Below are 20057 nucleotides of genomic sequence, written 5' to 3' on the forward strand. Positions count from 1 at the left end.
CCGATCACAGAGCAGACAACAGTCCAATTTGTCTTCAATGCAGGGAGAAATGCAACCGGAGGCATGCTTCAGCTGGCCCCTAAACAAACATGTATATTTGTTCCGTGTATGTTTTCCTAGAAAGGATACAAACAAGATCATGAGCAGTACAGACACAATCACTGTGTTAGTACATGTGTTTTACATCTCTACTAACTAACTAACTTACATTCCCCAAAATAAAAATTGTTTTAATCACTTCTTTACATGTCTTGTTTCAAGTATTTTCTTTAATACAGAAGCGAAATATACCAAAGGGACATTCTAACTCAAAGTAAAAAATAAAATGACAACGCCATGGCTAAAAAGAAAACGATTATCAGACAAACAGTAGTACACAAATACAACATAAACAAACTACAATATAAGCAACACAGACGCCATTAAAACTTGTGGTGATTTCATGTGCTTCGGAAGGGTAAGCAGATCCTGCTCCGTATGTGGCAATAGTCACATAACGGTTCATATTACCTGACGCAAACATGTGTCAGTATATCACTTGTATCTATTTTACGCAAACATGTGTCAGTATATCACTTGTATCTATTTTACGCAAACATGTGTCAGTATATCACTTGTATCTATTTCACTATTCTATATATAATAAGAAGAAAAGAAAAGTAAACATTTCATAAATGCTGATAAACAGTTACTGATTCTCAAAAGACATAATTTTTCATTTTGAACAGCATCACCAGATTTATATATTAGTTCTGGGTTTTTAAGGCACAATCAAATTGCTATCGTTATTTCATCGGAATCCGAAGAACGTGTGCACCTGAAACAATATTCGGGAAATTCCTAGTGTATTTGGAATAAAATCGGCTAATTTGAAACTAATCACAAAAAATTAAATCACAAAAATTATAAACTCCAACGAATATTCAAAACGGAGGTTCCCTAATCAAATAGAAATTCAATAGTTCAAACACATCAAACGAATGGAAAGCAACTGTCGTATTCTTGATTTGGTACATACAATGCCGTTTGTAGAAAATAATGTTTAAACCTGTTTTTTCCAGCAACCTAAATCTCTCATTCTAATGCAACAACGTTTGTAACTTTCATTTTGATTGGATAACGTCACTTTCTTACATGGCATCAACTGACAATTGATGCTATGGGACGTACGCGCAAGCGCAGACGGCATATGACAGATTTTAAATACATGTTTAAATGTTGTTTTCTGTCAGTTTCATTAGAATGGAGATAACAACATTGTATTTTAAGCTCCGATGTCATCAATTTGGGATATGATGGTCGCAAATACCCGTTTACTGTCTCCGCTAACGCGTCGCCAGTAAACTTAATTTGCGACCATCAAATCCCCAATTGATGCCGTCGGAGCTTAAAATACAATACAGTTTTCTCCTAATTAGTATGACAGTCGCATAGAATTCCTTTTTATTAACAACAATGTGTGAGCAAGACGGATACAAAAAGTAAAGAGTAAAAGAAATTTGATACATCAAATATAGAAAGAACAATATTAAAGATGATGATTTCAAGTGTGGTCGTTGTATTGTATTAAATGTGTTCATTCAATGTTAAACTTTGTACAAAGAAAGCAGTAGTGTATTTTAAAAAGCTGCAACTGTTTGTGTAAAAATAAAAAGCATGAACCATATAATAAAAAAATCTAGAAATGTACGTGCAGAACACGCACAATGCGCTTCTCAGCATCTTATAAAGTCAGATTAGACTATTGGAACAAAACGAATTAACATTTCATGGGATTTAAACGAGTCTATTGGAATAAAATATCCATTTACATATCACAAAGAATGCATACAAATGCAGTCTATATTCTTTTCTACAAACATGTTTGACTATCGAACAACTGCATAATAAACAAAACACTGCTGCAGTATGTTTTAGAATTAAATATGTGAATACTGTAAAAGTTGGATAAACTGATTAAGTAAATATAATGATACTTATAATACAATGAATCAGGCCTTTTCACGAAATCAATTTATTTCAGCCAGACAAATAACATTTTGCAGTTTCGTTTTTAAAATATTAGTGCATTTTTTCCTAAAATGTATACCAACAAGATTATGAAACGTTTAAGTACAAACACAATCATGGTGTGAGAACATGTGTTTTACATCGATTCGTAAATAACTACCTTGCAGTCCCCAAAATAATATGTGTTTTAACCACTCCTTCACATGTCTTGCTTCAAGTATTTTCTTAAATAGAGAAGTGAAATATACAAGAGGGACATTCAAACTCATAGTGAAAATAAAATGACAACGTCAAGGCTAAAAAAACCGCATATAAGCAACACAAACGCCATTAAAATTGGGGTGATATCATATGCATTGGAAGGGTAAGCAGATCCTGCTCCATATGTGGCACTAGTCATATAACGGGCGATTAAAACTGATGAAATAACTCACACACCTAATTTTACCCAAACACGTGTCAGTATATAAATTGTATGTATCTCACTAGTATATGTATTAAAAGTAAAAAAGTAAAAAATATCATGAATGCTGATAACACTGTTTCTCAAAAGAAATAATTGATCATTTTGAATAGCATTACCAGATTTATATATCAAATCTGTTTTTTAGGCATAAACAAACTGCTATCGTTTTATCACCGGAATCATAAGAACATGTGCACCTTAAAACAATTCTTAGTGTATTTTAAATAAAATCGGATGATTTGAAACTAGTCAGAAAAAAAGTAAAATCACAAAAATTACATACTCCAAAGAATATTCAAAACGGAAGTCCCCTATGTAATCAAATAGAAATTCAATAGTTCAAACATACAAAACCAATGGGAAACAACTGTCATTTTCTTCATTTGGTATAGAAATTCAGTATGTAGAAAATTATGTTTTAAACCGGGTTTTCCAACAACCTCAACCTCTCATTTGTATGACAGTCGCATAAAATTCCATTTTATTGACAACAATGTGTGAGCTAGACAAATATAAAAAGTGAAAAGATTTGGATACAACATATATAGAAAGAACTATTGGTAAAGATATGATAGTGTGGTCGTTGTATTTTATTACATGTGTTCATTACATGTATAACTTTGTATTGGCAACGAAAGCAGTGATGTTTATTTTTGTTATTAAAAAAGCTGCCACTGCTTGTGTAAAGATACAAAGCATGAACCATATAATAATAAAATCTCGAAATGTACAAACAGAACACGTGAAATGCGCTTCTCAACATCTTATAAAGTTAGATTAGTCTATCGGAAAAATCGTATTAATATTTTATGGGATCTAAACGAGTCTTTTGGAATTAAATATCCATTTGCATATCACAAAGAATGCAAACAAACATGACAAATGCAGTCTATATTCCTTTCTAAATACAAACATGTTTGACTATCGAACTACTGCATAATAAACAAAACACTGCTGCAGTATGTTTTAGAACTTTTTTTAACAATATGTGAATACTGTAAAAGTTGGATAAACTGATTAAGTAAATATAATGATACTTATAATACAATGAATCAGGCCTTCTCACGAAATCAATTTATTTGAGCCAGACATATAACTGTTTAACTACAGAAAATAAAGACAATAATATTGAAATGTAAAGACTACAAGAGGGAAAAATAGAATTTATGATTGTGGATCACGATACAAAGGATAATTAAGAAAGGGCCATAATATTACATCTCTACCACAAGACGGATGATAGAACTGATTAGACACAGAGACAACACGACTTCAAATATAACTCACCTGTAGCGCTCACTGTCAGCAACCCTTTAATCTTCTACTTCAAGTCAATCAACATACAGGTGTTATCTACTTCACCGGAAGTACTTGGCGAGTGTTAACGTCTGCCTTAGAAGAGGATGCTACGAGATCACAAGATGACATTACTCAAGAATACGGACCTTTTATGTTTCCATTTTTAAAGAACAAGGAATTTCCAGTTAAGAAATATAGATATCATTGTAAAGCTCTTTGAAAGATATTGTGTTTTAATTTACTGTAAATCGCACACTTAATCTAATAAACTGGTAACAAAGCTGACTGATGGCATCTTAAAAGTCAATGTGTCTGGCTTTTTACCAACTGAACGCTTCATAACGTTCCAATAGTTCCCCAAGTATCATTACATTTGTACGACGAGTAAAAAGCTTTCTCTGATGTGTTACCTGCAATACGTTGGGTAATTAATCCAGCACCTGCTGTGCTCGTTTTTGATCAAAACTGGCACGGCTTACAATAACTCAGAAATCTTATATCGTCTTTTATCATTTCATTTTCTTCTTAGTTTGAAGCAATCTAAATTAAATGTGCATTGGTATTTACATTGTGAAGTTGAAACATGAAGAAATTACTTCTGTGTTTCTGATTAAATAGAATATTGCGTTTCTTATCTAAGTATTGCTTTGACTGACATTTGATGTTCATCTTCTGATTAAAATCATACAAAGTTCTTCTGTAAAAAGAACAAAAGTCATACTTTAATTCGAAACATTAACAAAATGTCGAGTTTGATTAACAATCAAATATTTGGCACTTTCAGCGTCGTAACCGATTTTCTGTATATGACCAATTTTAGACAGTAAGCTTTAATTATTAATCGTATCTGTGTACATTGGTTTGTTTGGAAATATATCAGACAGTTATTTCACAGTTAACACACCTTTTAATGAAATTTTACTCCCCTATGACGATTTTCTCACTGTGCCCGTCATTTTACATTAAATCCTTTAAAATATTTATGTAGGCCATCTTTAGTTATAGAAAAATTCATGGAGACTATTAAAAAAACTCCAATACCTGTCAATACCGTTGTTTCCTGTGTGCCAGTCTTACACATGTTCATCGGATGAAGTTTTCTTTTTCGAATTGTTACATATTTTGTCATACCGGGGATTGTCATTGAATTACTATTATTTAGTATGTCTTTTTAAATTATCTCATTTTTTTAAGGTCATTCGGTAACCAAATGCAATTGTTCACATGTACTCTTCAATAGCTATTTATTTCATTGGTATTCATACCATATCTCTTTACTTTTATATTTATTTAGAAAATAATATTGTTTTACAAGTTATGGAAGGAATTTAATTGTCAATTTCTTTTTCTAATTTTACATGGAATTTTGTTTTTTCTTTCACGAATCATGCTGTTGCTATCAATTCGAACTGTTACGGTAGTGTTACATTTGATCGTAACATATATTCTCACTTTTCATTTATAAATTCGAGAATACCTTTACAGCATCGAAAAAACATACTGTGTTTTCTATGAAGTATTCATATTTATCATGCAACTTTTGAGGATTGAAACTATTAACATTATTTCATGCTAAGATCGGTTTAATGTTCTGCGAAAAGTATTTTGTGTTTGTAGTTGTTATGATCGTAGGTTTGTTAACAAAATATGCGAGAATAAGAGTCATACTTTACCTATTTAAATGCAATCTAAAATTGATTACTCTCACATATGATCTTTTAATAGCATCACTATCTATCGTTTATATAGGTTTAAGATAAATCTAAAGATTACCGCTTATATTTACACATAATGAAGCTTTTTACTTCATTTGTCTTAGCCTTTATGTGAAGTTTCAGTATGATTCCTTAATATATTAATATATAAGGTTACTTTCTATTTTTAGGATGACTTTTGTCGACTCCATGTTACATGTACATTGTTTAGATGAACTGATTTGTAGGAAGATTTTTCTAATATCATATCTCTTTTTTATATCTATAATCTCATCATAGATACTAGGAACAAATTGGGAACGCCAGAAGCGCATTTCGTCTACAAAAGACTCATCAGTGACGTGCAAATAAAATTAAGAATGAAAAAGTAAAGAAAGTATACGAAATAGAGGATTTGAATTTTAGATTAAGTACATACATGTTTATAAGTAAAAAATTTCAAAGGCCAGCTGTATGTCTTGTGATTTTCAATTCTACCATGATCTCATGCTACCAAATTTCATGAGGCTCATATTGTAGTTCCTTGGGAAAATCATTTGAAATTGGCATGAGACGAACCCACAGATAATGATGTTTGTAGTGTACCCCTCCTTTGGGTCGGAAGTTTACCTTTTTTTATTCCATAGACTAAAACAGTCTTTTTTGTGTTAAATGCCATGGTTATTTATCTTTTACAACATTACTGAGATTTTGCTTCAATTTGAAACTAGCTATCTTATATAGGTAGTAAGTTGTATTAATTGTAGCTCGGTCATCTTTAAAATATTTATTTAACATCAAATGTACCATCTTATCAACATCTATAAATTTGGTCAACGGTGTTATCTGTTTTTACCGAATAGAAAATCGGAATCGATCGCAGCAAGTTTGACCATGATAACTTTCTAACATGATCATGTTAAATATTGCTGAATATAATTGAAGAAAAATACATATACTTGATTAATTATTTATAACTAGAACACACCCGTGATATCGCGGGTCCGTGACTGAATTCAAGTTTATTACTATGCGTAAGCCTTATTTAAGTATTGGTATTGTCATCTGATAAAGTTATGCCGATTATAAGATGCACAGTTTTCTCTGCTTTCAAAATCTTTCTGGTTAAACCCGTCGACTTGGAACTTATCAATTATAGGTTATATTAATTATTTGGAAAACGAAAGGGCCTGGAATGGAGTATTTTTTAATCAACAGCATTGTCCTATAATAGTTATAAATAAAGTTGAATTATTTGATTGGCTGTTTTACGTCATGCCGTCTTACAAATTGAAAACTGTACCTATACGCCTTATCTTAAGTCCAGTTTTTTAGTATTCGTATTGTCATCTTAGAAAGTCATACTGATTAAAATACTACAATAGGGAACAATGTGACAGTGATTGAATTTAGTAGTGTCAACTCTGTGATTATGACCCGTGTATATGATAGCAAAATCCTAAATACACCGTTGGTGGTGCGCCTGTCAGAAGCGAAACGTTCAGATAAGGTAATAAGTAACAGGTGAATATACTATTGGTATCGGTATCGGATTCGACCCGGAACTGGTAAATTATTGGCAATATTAATTATGTGGAAAACAAAAGGGTCTGGAGTGGTGTAATTTTTAATCAACACCATTGTCTTATATTAGCAAATGCCTATATAAAGTTGAATTCTTTGATTTGTCGTTTTTTTTTCCATGACGGCTGACAAATTGGATCTCGTTATTTTAGTATTATAGATATGATTTTGTAACCTAGCACAACATAGAACTGACAGAAAGAAAAGTTACATCAATAATATTAAAGCGTAGTGTGATTTTGTAATTTATAATTTTTAAAATAAATTACGTTTCAAAAAGCGATCTTTTATAACATTTTGAATATTATGCGAGATGAATACTATAAAATGGAACTGCATGGATTTCTTTGATGGTAATATATACATTGATCCTTATTCAACAGAAAAAACATGCGTGCTTCTTGCGCGGATTAATCATTTCAGAAATTTTAGGTTTGGGTGTTCAAGTTTATCCTAATAAACACAGGCAGTGAATTTTTAATTTAAGGTTGATCGAAAAAAACACAGTTAAAACAAAACAGATTTTTTTCTGAAATCGTCACAGTTTAGCATTGCACAGTGGTATCATAAATTTTACCCTTATTTTCATTAAATTTCAATTGATATTTTATAGTGTGTCTGTCTATGTTGTGATGTCATACTAGATAAGGGAGAAGGTTTGGTACCATTAAAACGTTTAATCCGGCTGCAATTGTTTGCACCTGTCCTGATTCAGGAATCTGATGTTCAGTAGTTGTTGTTTGTTTATGTGATTCATAAGCGTTTCTCGTTTCTCTTTTTTTATAAATAAATTAGACCGCTGGTTTTCCGTTTGAATGGTTTTACACTAGTAATTTTTGGGGCCCTTTATAGCTTGCTGTTCAGTGTGAGCCAATGCTCCGTGTTGAAGACCGAACCTTGACCTATAATGGTTTACTTTTATAAATTGTGAATTGGATGGAGAGTTGTCTCATTGGCACTCAAACCAAATCTTCTTATATCTATTTTGTGTAATTTTAACCTTTTATCTTTTTAAATGCTTCACTACTACTACTCTTGTCTAAAATCTGTCAAAAACAATTCTTTAAAAATAGGAATAAAAGATAATGGTATTGATTTAAATCTTGTAAAAGCACTTAACATTTATAGGGTAGGAATTATTCGTCCATGATAACATTATCTGTGATAATATCTGTTTAATTCCAATAAAAACTTTGTACAATTGTTCAAATTCCCCAAATCCTCCCAAGAAATATTACTTTTAAATAGTTCTGAATCCAATATAATTGCTTATAACTTGTGTTTTCTTTACAGAACAAGCATGTAATCGTTTTTAACATTCGTGAAAAGAATAAGTTTACATAGAAATTAGTCCACGGCTTATTGTTAGCGTCAGGAGATATACTTTTAATTCAAATTTCTGAAAGTATGAATACACAAAGTAGAAATGTAAGCTATAGCCCTACAGACGATGTTAATGGGAGAATCTAGAAACCTAGATTGAATTAACATATAAAAAAAGAAGATGTGGTATAATTGCCAATGAGATAACTCCTCACAAGAGACAAAAATACACCAAAATTAAGAACTAAAGATCACAGTACAACCTTCAACAATAGAATAAAAAGCCATGAAATGACAAATGTAAACAATTTAAACGATATAACTACCAGCTTAATTTAGGTACAAAAAAGTAAAAATAAAAATTGTAACACAAGTACAAAACAACAAACGACAAGCACAGAAATACAGGCTCCTGAGTTGGGAAAGGCACATTCAGAACAAGGCGTGGCATCATATTGTATGTCCAGATTCCGATCAAACTTAACAGTTAACATTCGTTTAATTTTGTTTATAAAAGTCTTCCTGCTTTCGTGTAATAAAATAATATATTGTTCAATCTTCGCGTTTTTAGTATAGTCTCGCCTCGTTGCTTAACACTACAATCATCCAATGAATCATAACAAAAGCTTCTGTAACAATATGGCTACTTCGATGTTACTTGATTTCATCATTGCGTATTATTTTTATTTAATAATACAATTTTAATCTCTGTACAAATGTTATAGTTTTTCTTGTAAATTCTGATTGATTAATTTAAGGTTATATGTGTCAGATTTATCTAAAATATGATGGATTAAATTTCAGATACACCGAGTAACAATTACACTCCATTACAACTAGTTAAAATTTTCTGATGGAAATGTTGTGAAAAGGAACATTAGTTAGTCTAAATCAGTCATGACAGCTAAAATTAACGATCATTCGAAACACTCGGGTCATATCTAACTCGTGCGCACAACGTCATACATGTATATTTGGCTTGAAAACTAGTTGATTTTTAAAAAAATGAGATGGTCTGATAAGTATAGTTACGCAAACTGTGTTCTTTAGGCACACATTGGAAGTACTCGTATATTTTAAAGTGTGTGTGGGACACTGTCCTTTCCGGACAATGAATGGACAGTAATCCGATAATATTATACAGTGATGAATCGTTTGGTCGTCAGATTACCAAACTTTCAGACCAGCTTCTAGTCAAGATTTACAGTCTTACCTCGAAAACTTAAAATTATCATCCTTCTTTTTCAGTAACAAAGAAAATAAATAAAACGCGTCAAAGCCAAATAAAAAAATATAGGTATTCCAATGAATTTATCATTCTACTTCTCAATTGTTCAAACTGAAACTTTTATACGTTGCTATAAAACTGAATTTCTACCAAAGAAGAGTTGAAGTGTAACGAATTCTGCGAAATAAACGAACAGTCGGTAAATTGAACACCGTCTGAGAATAAAAGTTCCTGTAAATAGTTTAACGCGAACGAAATAATATTATTGAATTATGCATTGATCGTCACAGAGTCGACCTCTAGAAAGACTCCCAAAACAGTGATGATACAAATGCTACAAGTTAAGTACCTTACATTATCCAGACTTATTTTTTTTCATTATATTTTATCAGAGTTATAATCATAAGATGGTAATTTTCTATGCAATAAACCGTACACCATTACTCTAAAAACTCAGATAAAACTGCGCAAATCACCCGTAAAACTCCCATCATAAAAATATTGATTAATTATTCAATGCAAAAGTCAGCATTCATTCATAACAAATCATTTTGATATGTCCACGTGATACGTCCACGTGGGAGGATGATTGAGATAATACAATAAGTACGGCGTCGCAGCATTTCTAAACAATGTTAATATCTTCTCTACCATAAAGAGTAATTTTGAATATTAGTAAAATAAATAATATATTTCATTACGATTTCACTTTACTGTAAAATTGTTGAATCGGAAGATTAAAAAAATGAGTTCTCTGCTATAAATTTGTGTTTAGTCTGTTGAACACATACGGTGAAAAGCAAAATTACAAAAATACCGAATTTCCGAAAAAAATTCTAAACACAAAATCCGTAATCAAATGGCAAAATCAAACTCTCTAAAAACACATAAAACGAATGGATAATAACTTTCATATTCTTGACATGATACAGGCATTTTCTTATGTAGAAATGGCTCTTACAGATATAATTGAAAAAAACATATACACACATTTGTGGCGAAAATCTGACTTCATCACATGTATTGGTGGTAAAAGACAAACGTATGGAAAAAAATCTAGAAAAAGGAGAGATAAACTAAAAGTGCCGATCTACATTTTATGATTGGAAATATACGTTAAATAAGAATAAAGATATTTTACATTTTGAGAACCAATGAACAAGTAATGTATCCAATGTTCCTCTGGGTATTTATCAGATAAGAAAGCTAAAGACGATGATTGATTGGTGGTTAACGTCACTTTCAGCAATAATGTGCTATTTTGTGGCGGTCATTTTGTTTGGAAAGAGGAAGGTGGAGCGCCCTGGAAAGAACCATTGCGCTTCAGTAGGAAACTGACAATTCTAGTCGATCCCACCTGCAAAGTGCGGGAATCGAGCTCAAAACTTCAACGTTGATAGGCTAATAATACTGTAAATCAACCGAGGTCATTTAAAAATTTAGAAAAAAAGATTTGAACAAAGTCCTTAACATAATTATGACATTTAACTTTCAACTTGTTACTGTATTGTATAATCGAGCTGAGATTCGCTTTATATCACCTTATCTGTTTGATAAAGCTCAAAACCATCGTGCATCTAATTAATTGTTTGTACAATGCAGCCGAGAAATGCATAAACATATTCTTTAACACTTACAGTCACTTCCCCTTTCGACAGACACATCTTATCATTAAGATTTGATATTTTACCATGCAGTTTTCCCGTTTTGTTCGACACAACTGATTTTGTCTTATTTATATTTCTAAGTGGCCGATTCACTATCAGAATTCCCAGTCTATGGAAGAAGCGTATCGATAAAAACTTTTCTTATATCACATAGCGATATTGTTTAATATCAATTGTAAATATGCAGACATTCCATGCGGGAAATGTTGTTTTCGGCAACGAAAAATTAAGAAAATACTAATTTTAAAACTTATTGTTCAAATATAAACAACAATTGAGTTTAAATATACATGCAGAAGTTAGTTAGAAGCTTAAGTTTATGTCAGTGTAAAATTTGAAGTGCTGTGTTTTTCTTATATACATAAATAAATAATGCGATACTTTTAAAATATCATAGCGGTGTTTTTGTTATATCAATATTAGTACCGACTAGTATTAATATTAGACTGTTGTACCCATATTTTGACAATTTTACCTATTATGTCTGTTTTGTTCACGCATCGTTGTAAATATGACAGAATTTGATGAGACTATCATACACGTGAGAGGTGAAGTGCTATAAAACCAGGTTCAATCCACCATTTTCAAAATTTGAAAATGCCAGTACCAAGTCAGAAATATGACAGTTGTTATCCATTCGTTTGGTGTGTTTTATCATTTGATTATACCATTTGATAAGGGACTTTCTGATTTGAATTTTCCTCGGAGTTCAGTATTTTTTTAAATTTTACTTCTTAGTAGTATTGTATGTAAATATTTATACGATCGGTTACTAGCCAAAAACGAAGGTCAAATCTATGTGGCAACAATACATCGGAATACCCTCACGGTCATCGCGATGTAAAAGAGCGTCCACGCGGCTAGCTGATTATGTTCATAGAGATATCGATTTACCAAAGGGGAAAAGTCTTTGATATTTAAAAAGAACTCTCTTCCTTCTCAATATCTTTTGCTATGTTAATAATAAATATATTTTTTGTTTGACAAGATTTTTGATTTTCGTTGTATCTGAAGTTGTCCAATTTATAGTCTGAGGCTACTCAGTTGGTATCTTCAAAGAGCGGGACATCAGCATTTGTACATTTTAATTTATTTGGATTATTGATTTTACCATTTGAATATTCTTTGTAATTTGGAGCTGTATTGGATTGGATTGTTTGAATGAATATTTCTTTTAAGTAATGATATTTTTGTCTATTTCGATATTACCAAGGTGGGTAGACTATAGCAGTGTGACCAGTAAATTAGAATCTAATAGGTCGGTAGACGTATTTGCAACCGCTTTTAAATTCCGCCATTGCATCATCACTTCAAATAGAATTATAAAAAAGAAGATGTGCTAGGATTGCCAATGAGACAACTGTCCACAAGAGACCAAAATAACGCAGACATTGACAATTATAGGTCGCCGTACGGCCTTCAACAATGAGCAAAGCCCATACCGCATAGTCAGCTATAAAAGGCCCCGATAAGACAATGTAAAACAATTCAAACGAGAAAATAACGGCCTCATTATATAAATGAAAAATGAACGAAAAACAAATATGTAACACATAACCAAACGACAACCACTGAATTACAGGCTCCTGACTTGGGAAAGGCACATACATAAATAATGTGGCGGGGTTAAACATGTTAGTTAGTTGGTTAAACCATGTGATTGAAAACAATAGACTGAACAGGTTGTTAAAACTTTCAACTATCAATAGGGTCAAGCAACATTTCGGAATGATAAGTTCATGTAAGCGTTAATTGTGTTACAGTTACGAAATTTTAGTGATGTTGATCCTAAAACATTGAACTGGTCATGATCTAAGTTTGTGAATTATGTTTGCAGTTTTTTTGACATGTATTGTGACGTGTCATCGTATTATTTCTATATTAGAAAACTATAGCAGTTATATTAGAAAAGTATCGCATTCAAAAATTTTTGATATTAAAAAATCCTCGCTATGATATAAGACAAATATCGCATTAAAATATAGCAGTATCGTTGACTTATAGGTGATTTTGGCGTAGCAAACAATTGAATTCATCTCAATTGCATTCATCTGAATTTGCTACATGATATTTATAGAATGTGTACATCTACAATTGATAAATCGCGCATTTATGTTTCATTTATTCAATAATTCAATTTTCTCATTTAAATACACCTTGCTTGTTATTACACTAAATAACTCATGAAAATTATACACCAGACGTATGTCATGTTAAATGTCACCATTTTTTTTTTAAGAAAAGAGTCATTACTTTATACCGAGCAATATGCCTTTCTTCGTACAAATGCTAACATTCGTCTGAAATTTCCCACTATGCAACTCGTTGATATAAGACAATATCGCTCGTTGATATAAGAAAAGCTTTTATCGAATCGCTTCTTCCATAGACTGATTCCTCTAATTTAAAAATAAAATTGAGATGGTATCACCAATCAAACGAGAGAACCAATGGCGGCCTTATATACCGACAAAAGAAATACTCGAATAACGAACATGACAGACATCAACAAACGACAACCTTACGCTTTTCCATGCAAAGAAAGACAACTTACAACTAAAACTGTTTATGATCATATAATATATGAACAGTAGTTCACTATTTATAAAACAGGTGTTTTGATGGGATCAAAAATAAAGTGCAAGTCAGTGGCAGATCCAGGGGGGGCCGGGTTTTGGAACCCCCTTTTTTAGACGATAAATGCATTTGAATGGGAGCATGTAGTTGGAACCACCGTTTACTCTGGGTTGGGTATTATTTTCAGTAAAACAAAACACGTGCACATCAAACAACCTTTTTAACATTACGATAAAGACGAAGTAGAAACATTTTTGTTTATTTTTGTCATTGAATTTCGCCTTAAAATCATATATATATATATTGGTCAGGAATAAAATATGTTATAAGGTCCGTACAAGAGAACTGATTTCAAATAATGCATCCATTCATCAAGTATCCCATTAATAATGAATGAATATTGAACTAGCATTTGGAATGTAGGTATCAGACATTTTATAAGTTCTAAAGTACATACAATGTTTACGTAGAGTTATATCGCATTAAAGGAATGTTTTCTAACGTCTACCCTGTAATGACTGTGGGAGTTTGTTTACACCAGAGAAATAAAAATGCATGATACTTTTAATGTAAACATTATCTATACATCTATATGTCCATTATCCTGCTTTGTTGAATATAATACCTCTAGAAATGACCATTTATATTCTCTTTAAATCATAATTGAATGCAACATTAGGAAGTACAATTAGATATAAGTCACTAAGGTAAGATTTACACTTTATTAAGATTCCTCTAAAAAAAAAAACATTTAATGTTAATGTTGAAATCATACAAATATTAATATTTTATATCATTCTGAGCACGGATAAAGTACATTGAGTCATACAGGAATCTTTAGGAGTATGCATCATTATAAACGAAGAAAATGTAAAACATTTTTTCTTGTATCAACTAATATTGGAATAAAAGCACAGAAAACACCAATCACTGAAGAGAAATACTATACTATGTTATAGTTAAAATGGCAAAACATATATTATTGTCACAGGTAGTATAGATCACTAGAGACACTTTCCCCTCGTCTGGTTCGGTGTTTTATAGATTGTTTAGGTGAACAGAAACTGTTACATATTCCCTCACCTGTCCCGTTCTGTCACAGGATGTACACATCATTTTTTTTCCCATTTTCGCACTTTGACACATTTCCCATTTCCATTCTCTATGTTTTGTCATAGGAAAAATATTTCCCTCATTTGTATTATCCTGTCACAGATCTGAATACTTGTATATATGTCCCTCATCTGTCCCGCTTTGTATTATCAAGTCCCGATTTTTCAGAAGTCGTATAGTTTTACAAAGACTAATCATTCGGACAAAACATTAGTTACTCTAGGATTTACTAAATAAATGCATCATAAAAACGCAGTTTGTTCATGCATTTCACAAAAAAATCATTCAATATAAAAAAAAAATAAGGAGTTATGGCATAATTGCCAATGAGACAACTATCCATCAAATTTTAAATTGTGAGCTGTTATAGGCAAACATATGACCTTCATCAATGAGAAAGAGTTGTACAGTTTAGTCGGCTTTAAAGACTCCTACATTAAAAAGATGTGAAATTATTCAAACTGAGAAATCTAACAGCTTAATGTAAATCAAAAGTTTACGAAATATAAATTTGACAGATATGAACTAAGTTGAAATGATAACATCCTGACTTGGAACAGGCAATAAAAGAATGAAGCAGGGTTACATGTGGTTGTTAGAGCCCAATCTTCATTTGACAAAAAATGTGAAACACAGTTGAACTTTATTTTGAAAGATCGCTACGAGACACAAATACTACAAACATCAAAACGTTATACAACAAAGCACTGAAATGAGTGTTCTAACAATAGACCACTTTCGAGTGTATCCGTCACCGGAAAAAAAACTCTTCAATTAGGCGCGCCTTTGTGACGTCATTTACCAGAAAGAGGGGATCGCCTGTATCCCTGCACTATCAACGTTCGTCAAGCGTCTTAGTGATCGTCATTGTTCAGGATAAACTAGAAATAATTTCGTAAGTACTTAAGCACAATTCCCTAATGACAGCAGTGCTGATTGTCAAGTATGAGAATTTAGTCTGCCGATCAAATCGTGCAATATAGTATTATAATATTGACTCAAAATTGACTTGATTAAAATCTGACTTCATCACATGTATCGGTGGTAAAAGACAAACGTATGGAAAATCTGACTTGATCACATGTATTGGTGGTAAAAGACAAACGTATGGAAAATCTGACTTCATCACATGTATTGATGGTAAAAGACAAACGTATGGAAAATCTGACTTGATCACATGTATTGGTGGTAAAAGACAAACGTATGGAAATCTGACTTCATCACATGTATTGGTGGTAAAAGACAAACGTATGGAAAATCTGACTTCATCACATGTATTGGTGGTAAAAGACAAACGTATGGAAATCTGACTTCCTCACATTTATTGGTGGTAAAAGACAAACGTATGAAAATCTGACTTCATCACATGTATTGGTGGTAAAAGACAAACGTATGGAAATCTGACTTCCTCACATGTATTGGTGGTAAAAGACAAACGTATGGAAAATCTGACTTCCTCACATGTATTGGTGGTAAAAGACAAACGTATGGAAAACATCTAGAAAAAGGAGAGATAGACATAAAGTGCCGATCTACATTTTATGATTGGAAATAATACGTTAAATAAGAATAAAGATATTTTACATTTTGAGAACCAATGAACAAGTAATGTATCCAATGTTCCTCTGGGTATTTATCAGATAAGAAAACTAAAGACAATGATTGATTGATTGATTGATTGATTGATTGATTGATTGATTGATTGATTGATTTATTGATTGATTGATTGGTGGTTAACGTCACTTTCAGCAATAATATGCTATTTTGTGGCGGTCATTTTGTTTGGAAAGAGGAAGGTGGAGCGCCCTGAAAAGAACCATTGAATTCAGTAGGAAACTGACAATTCTAGTCGATCCCACCTACAAAGTGCGGGAATCGAACTCAAAACTTCAACGTTGATAGGCTAATAATACTGTGAATCGACCGAGGTCATTAAAAAGTTAGAAAAAAAGATTTGAACAAAGTCCTTAACATATGACATTTAACTTTCAACTTGTTACTGTATTGTATAATCGAGCTGTGATTCGCTTTATATCACCTTATCTGTTTAATGATAAAGCTCAAAACCATCGTGCATCTAATTTGTTTGTACGATGCAGCCGAGAAATGCATAATCATATTCTTTAACATATACAGTCACTTCCCCTTTCGACAGACACATCTTTTCATTAAGATTTGATATTTTACCATGCAGTTTTCCCGTTTTGTTCGACACAACTGATTTTGTCTTATATATATTTCAAAGTGGCCGATTCACTATCAAAATTCCTCTAATTTAAAAATAAAATTGAGATGGTATCACCAATCAAACGAGAGAACCAATGGCGGCCTGATATACCGACAAAAGAAATACTCGAATAACGAACATGACGGACATCAACAAACGACAACCTTTCGCTTTTCCATGCAAAGAAAGACAACTTACAACTACAACTGTTTATGATCATATAATATATGAACAGTAGTTCACTATTTATAAAACAGGTGTTTTGATGTTTAAAAAAAAAAGTGCAAGTCAGTGGCAGAACCAGGGGAGGGGGTCCGGGTTTTGGAACCCCCTTTTTTTAGACGATCAATGCATTTGAATGGGAGCATGTAGTTGGGAACCCCATCCCCCCCCTTTTTAAAATGACTGGATCCGCCCCTGCAAGTTTACGGGATTTATTTAGTATTTTCAGTTAAACAAAACACGTGCACATCAAACAACCTATTTTTGACATTACGATAAAGACGAAGTAGAAACATTTTTTGTTTATTTTTGTCATTAAGTTTCGCCTTAAAATCATATATTGTTCAGGAAAAAAAATATGTTATAAGGTCCGTACAAGAGAACTGATTTCAAATAATGCAACAAATCACCAAGTATCCCACAAATAATGAATGAATATTGAACTAGCATTTGGAATGTAGGTATCAGACATTTTATAAGTTCTAAAGTACATACAATGTTTACGTAGAGTTATATCTAAGGAATGTTTTCTAACGTTTACGCTGTAATGACTGTTTCGTCGGAGTTTGTTTACACCAGAGAAATAAAAATGCATGATACTTTTAATGTAAACATTATCTATATATCTATATGTCCATTATTTTGCTTTGTTGAATATAATACCTCTAGAAATTACCCTTTATGTTCTCTCTAAAACATAATTGAATGCAACATTAGGAAGTACAATTAGATATAAGTCACTAAGGTAAGATTTACACTTTATTAAGATTCCTCTAAAAAAAAATACATTTAATGTTAATGTTGAAATCATACAAATATTAATATTTTATATCATTCTGAGCACGGATACAGAATATTGAGTCATACAGGAATCTTTAGGATTATTCATTATTATAAACGAAGAAAATGTAAAACATTTTTTTCTAATATCAACTAATATTGGAATAAAAGCACAGAAAACACCAATCACTGAAGAGAAATACTATACTATGTTACTATATTATTGTCACAGGTAGTATAGATCACTAGAGACATTTTCCCCTCGTCTGGTTCGGTGTTTTATAGATTGTTTAGGTGAACAGAAACTGTTACATATTCCCTCACCTGTCCCGTTCTGTCACAGGATGTACACATCATTTTTTTTCCCATTTTCCCACTTTGACACATTTCCCATTTCCATTCTCTATGTGTTTTCATAGGAAAAATATTTCCCTCATTTGTATTATCCTGTCACAGATCTGAATACTTGTATATATGTCCCTCATCTGTTCCGCTTTGTATTATCAAGTCCCGATTTTTCAGAAGTCGTATAGTTTTACAAAGACTAATCATTCGGACAAAACATTAGTTACTCTAGGATTTACTAAATAAATGCATCATAAAAACGCAATTTGTTCATGCATTTCATAAAAAAAAATCATTCAATATAAAAAAAAAAATAAGGAGTTATGGCATAATTGCCAATGAGACAACTATCCATCAAATTTTAAATTGTAAGCTGTTATAGGCAAACGTATGACCTTCATCAATGAGAAAGAGTTGTACAGTTTAGTCGGCTTTAAAGACTCCTACATTAAAAAGATGTGAAATTATTCAAACTGAGAAATCTAACAGCTTAAAGTAAAACAAAAGTTTACGAAATATAAATTTGACAGATATGAACTAAGTTGAAACGATAACATCCTGACTTGGAACAGGCAATAAAAGAATGAAGCAGGGTTACATGTGGTTGTTAGAGCCCAATCTTCATTTGACAAAAAATGTGAAACACAGTTGAACTTTATTTTGAAAGATCGCTACGAGACACAAACACTACAAACATCAAAACGTTATACAACAAAGCACTGAAATGGGTGTTCTCACAATAGACCACTTTCGAGTGTATCCGTCACCGGAAAAAAAACTCTTCAATTAGGCGCGCCTTTGTGACGTCATTTACCAGAAAGAGGGGATCGCCTGTATCCCTGTACTATCAACGTTCGTCAAGCGTCTTAGTGGTCGTCATTGTTCAGGATAAACTAGAAATAATTTTTATTTCGTAAGTACTTAAGCACAATTCCCTAATGACAGCAGTGCTGATTGTCAAGTATGAGAATTTAGTCTGCCGAACAAATCGTGCAATATAGTATTATAATTTTTCAACCACTCGCTCAACAATGGAATGGAAGTGAGACGGCCCCTAAACGCACGAATGATGTTCCACGGTGGGTATGGTTGTCCTGCGAGAGAACGTTCTGTGCTGGTGATTCGGTCCTGACGGGTGCTGGTGATCAATGAAAACATGTAAACAAAGACAAAAATGATGATTTTTGACGTTTTCACTCATAAAAAATGGAAGAAAACAGTTGAGATTTTTCAATTTTGTTTCTTATGGGTTCATATGTAAACCATTAAAAAGTTGACCCTCTAAACTGTTTCAGTAAGCGTAACACAAAAGTGCTCATTTTCAGAAAATCTAGAACTGAAAAAATAAAACAAAAATGTTCATAGAGTCCGCTTTCCATACCGCAATCCACACGGCAAAACTATTTTGTGAAAAAACATTGCAATTTATTAAAATTTAGCATTTTCTCAATTTATTCCTGTCCTGATACTGTGCTGGTGGGTCCTGTCATTGTGCTGGTGGGTCCTGATACGGTGCGTGCTG

General features: G+C 32.2%; 1 protein-coding gene across 3 annotated transcripts in view; it reads right to left on the bottom strand.

Annotated features, from left to right (window-relative positions):
- The window catches only part of LOC139487450 (neuronal acetylcholine receptor subunit alpha-10-like), a 122640-nt gene extending 118635 nt beyond the window's left edge, over positions 1-4005 (bottom strand). For 2 of the 3 annotated variants that reach the window (XM_071272237.1, XM_071272240.1), the window contains exon 1: positions 3764-3904. The gene's annotated coding sequence lies outside the window, so the exon portion shown is untranslated. Of the gene's footprint in view, positions 1-3763 lie in introns of all 3 variants that reach the window. The other variant, XM_071272239.1, reaches the window with a different exon arrangement.
- Between the last annotated feature and the right edge of the window lie 16052 nt (positions 4006-20057).

This window comes from Mytilus edulis, chromosome 9, assembly GCF_963676685.1.
Source record: "Mytilus edulis chromosome 9, xbMytEdul2.2, whole genome shotgun sequence".
In the NCBI taxonomy this organism is placed as follows: Eukaryota; Metazoa; Mollusca; class Bivalvia; order Mytilida; family Mytilidae; genus Mytilus; species Mytilus edulis.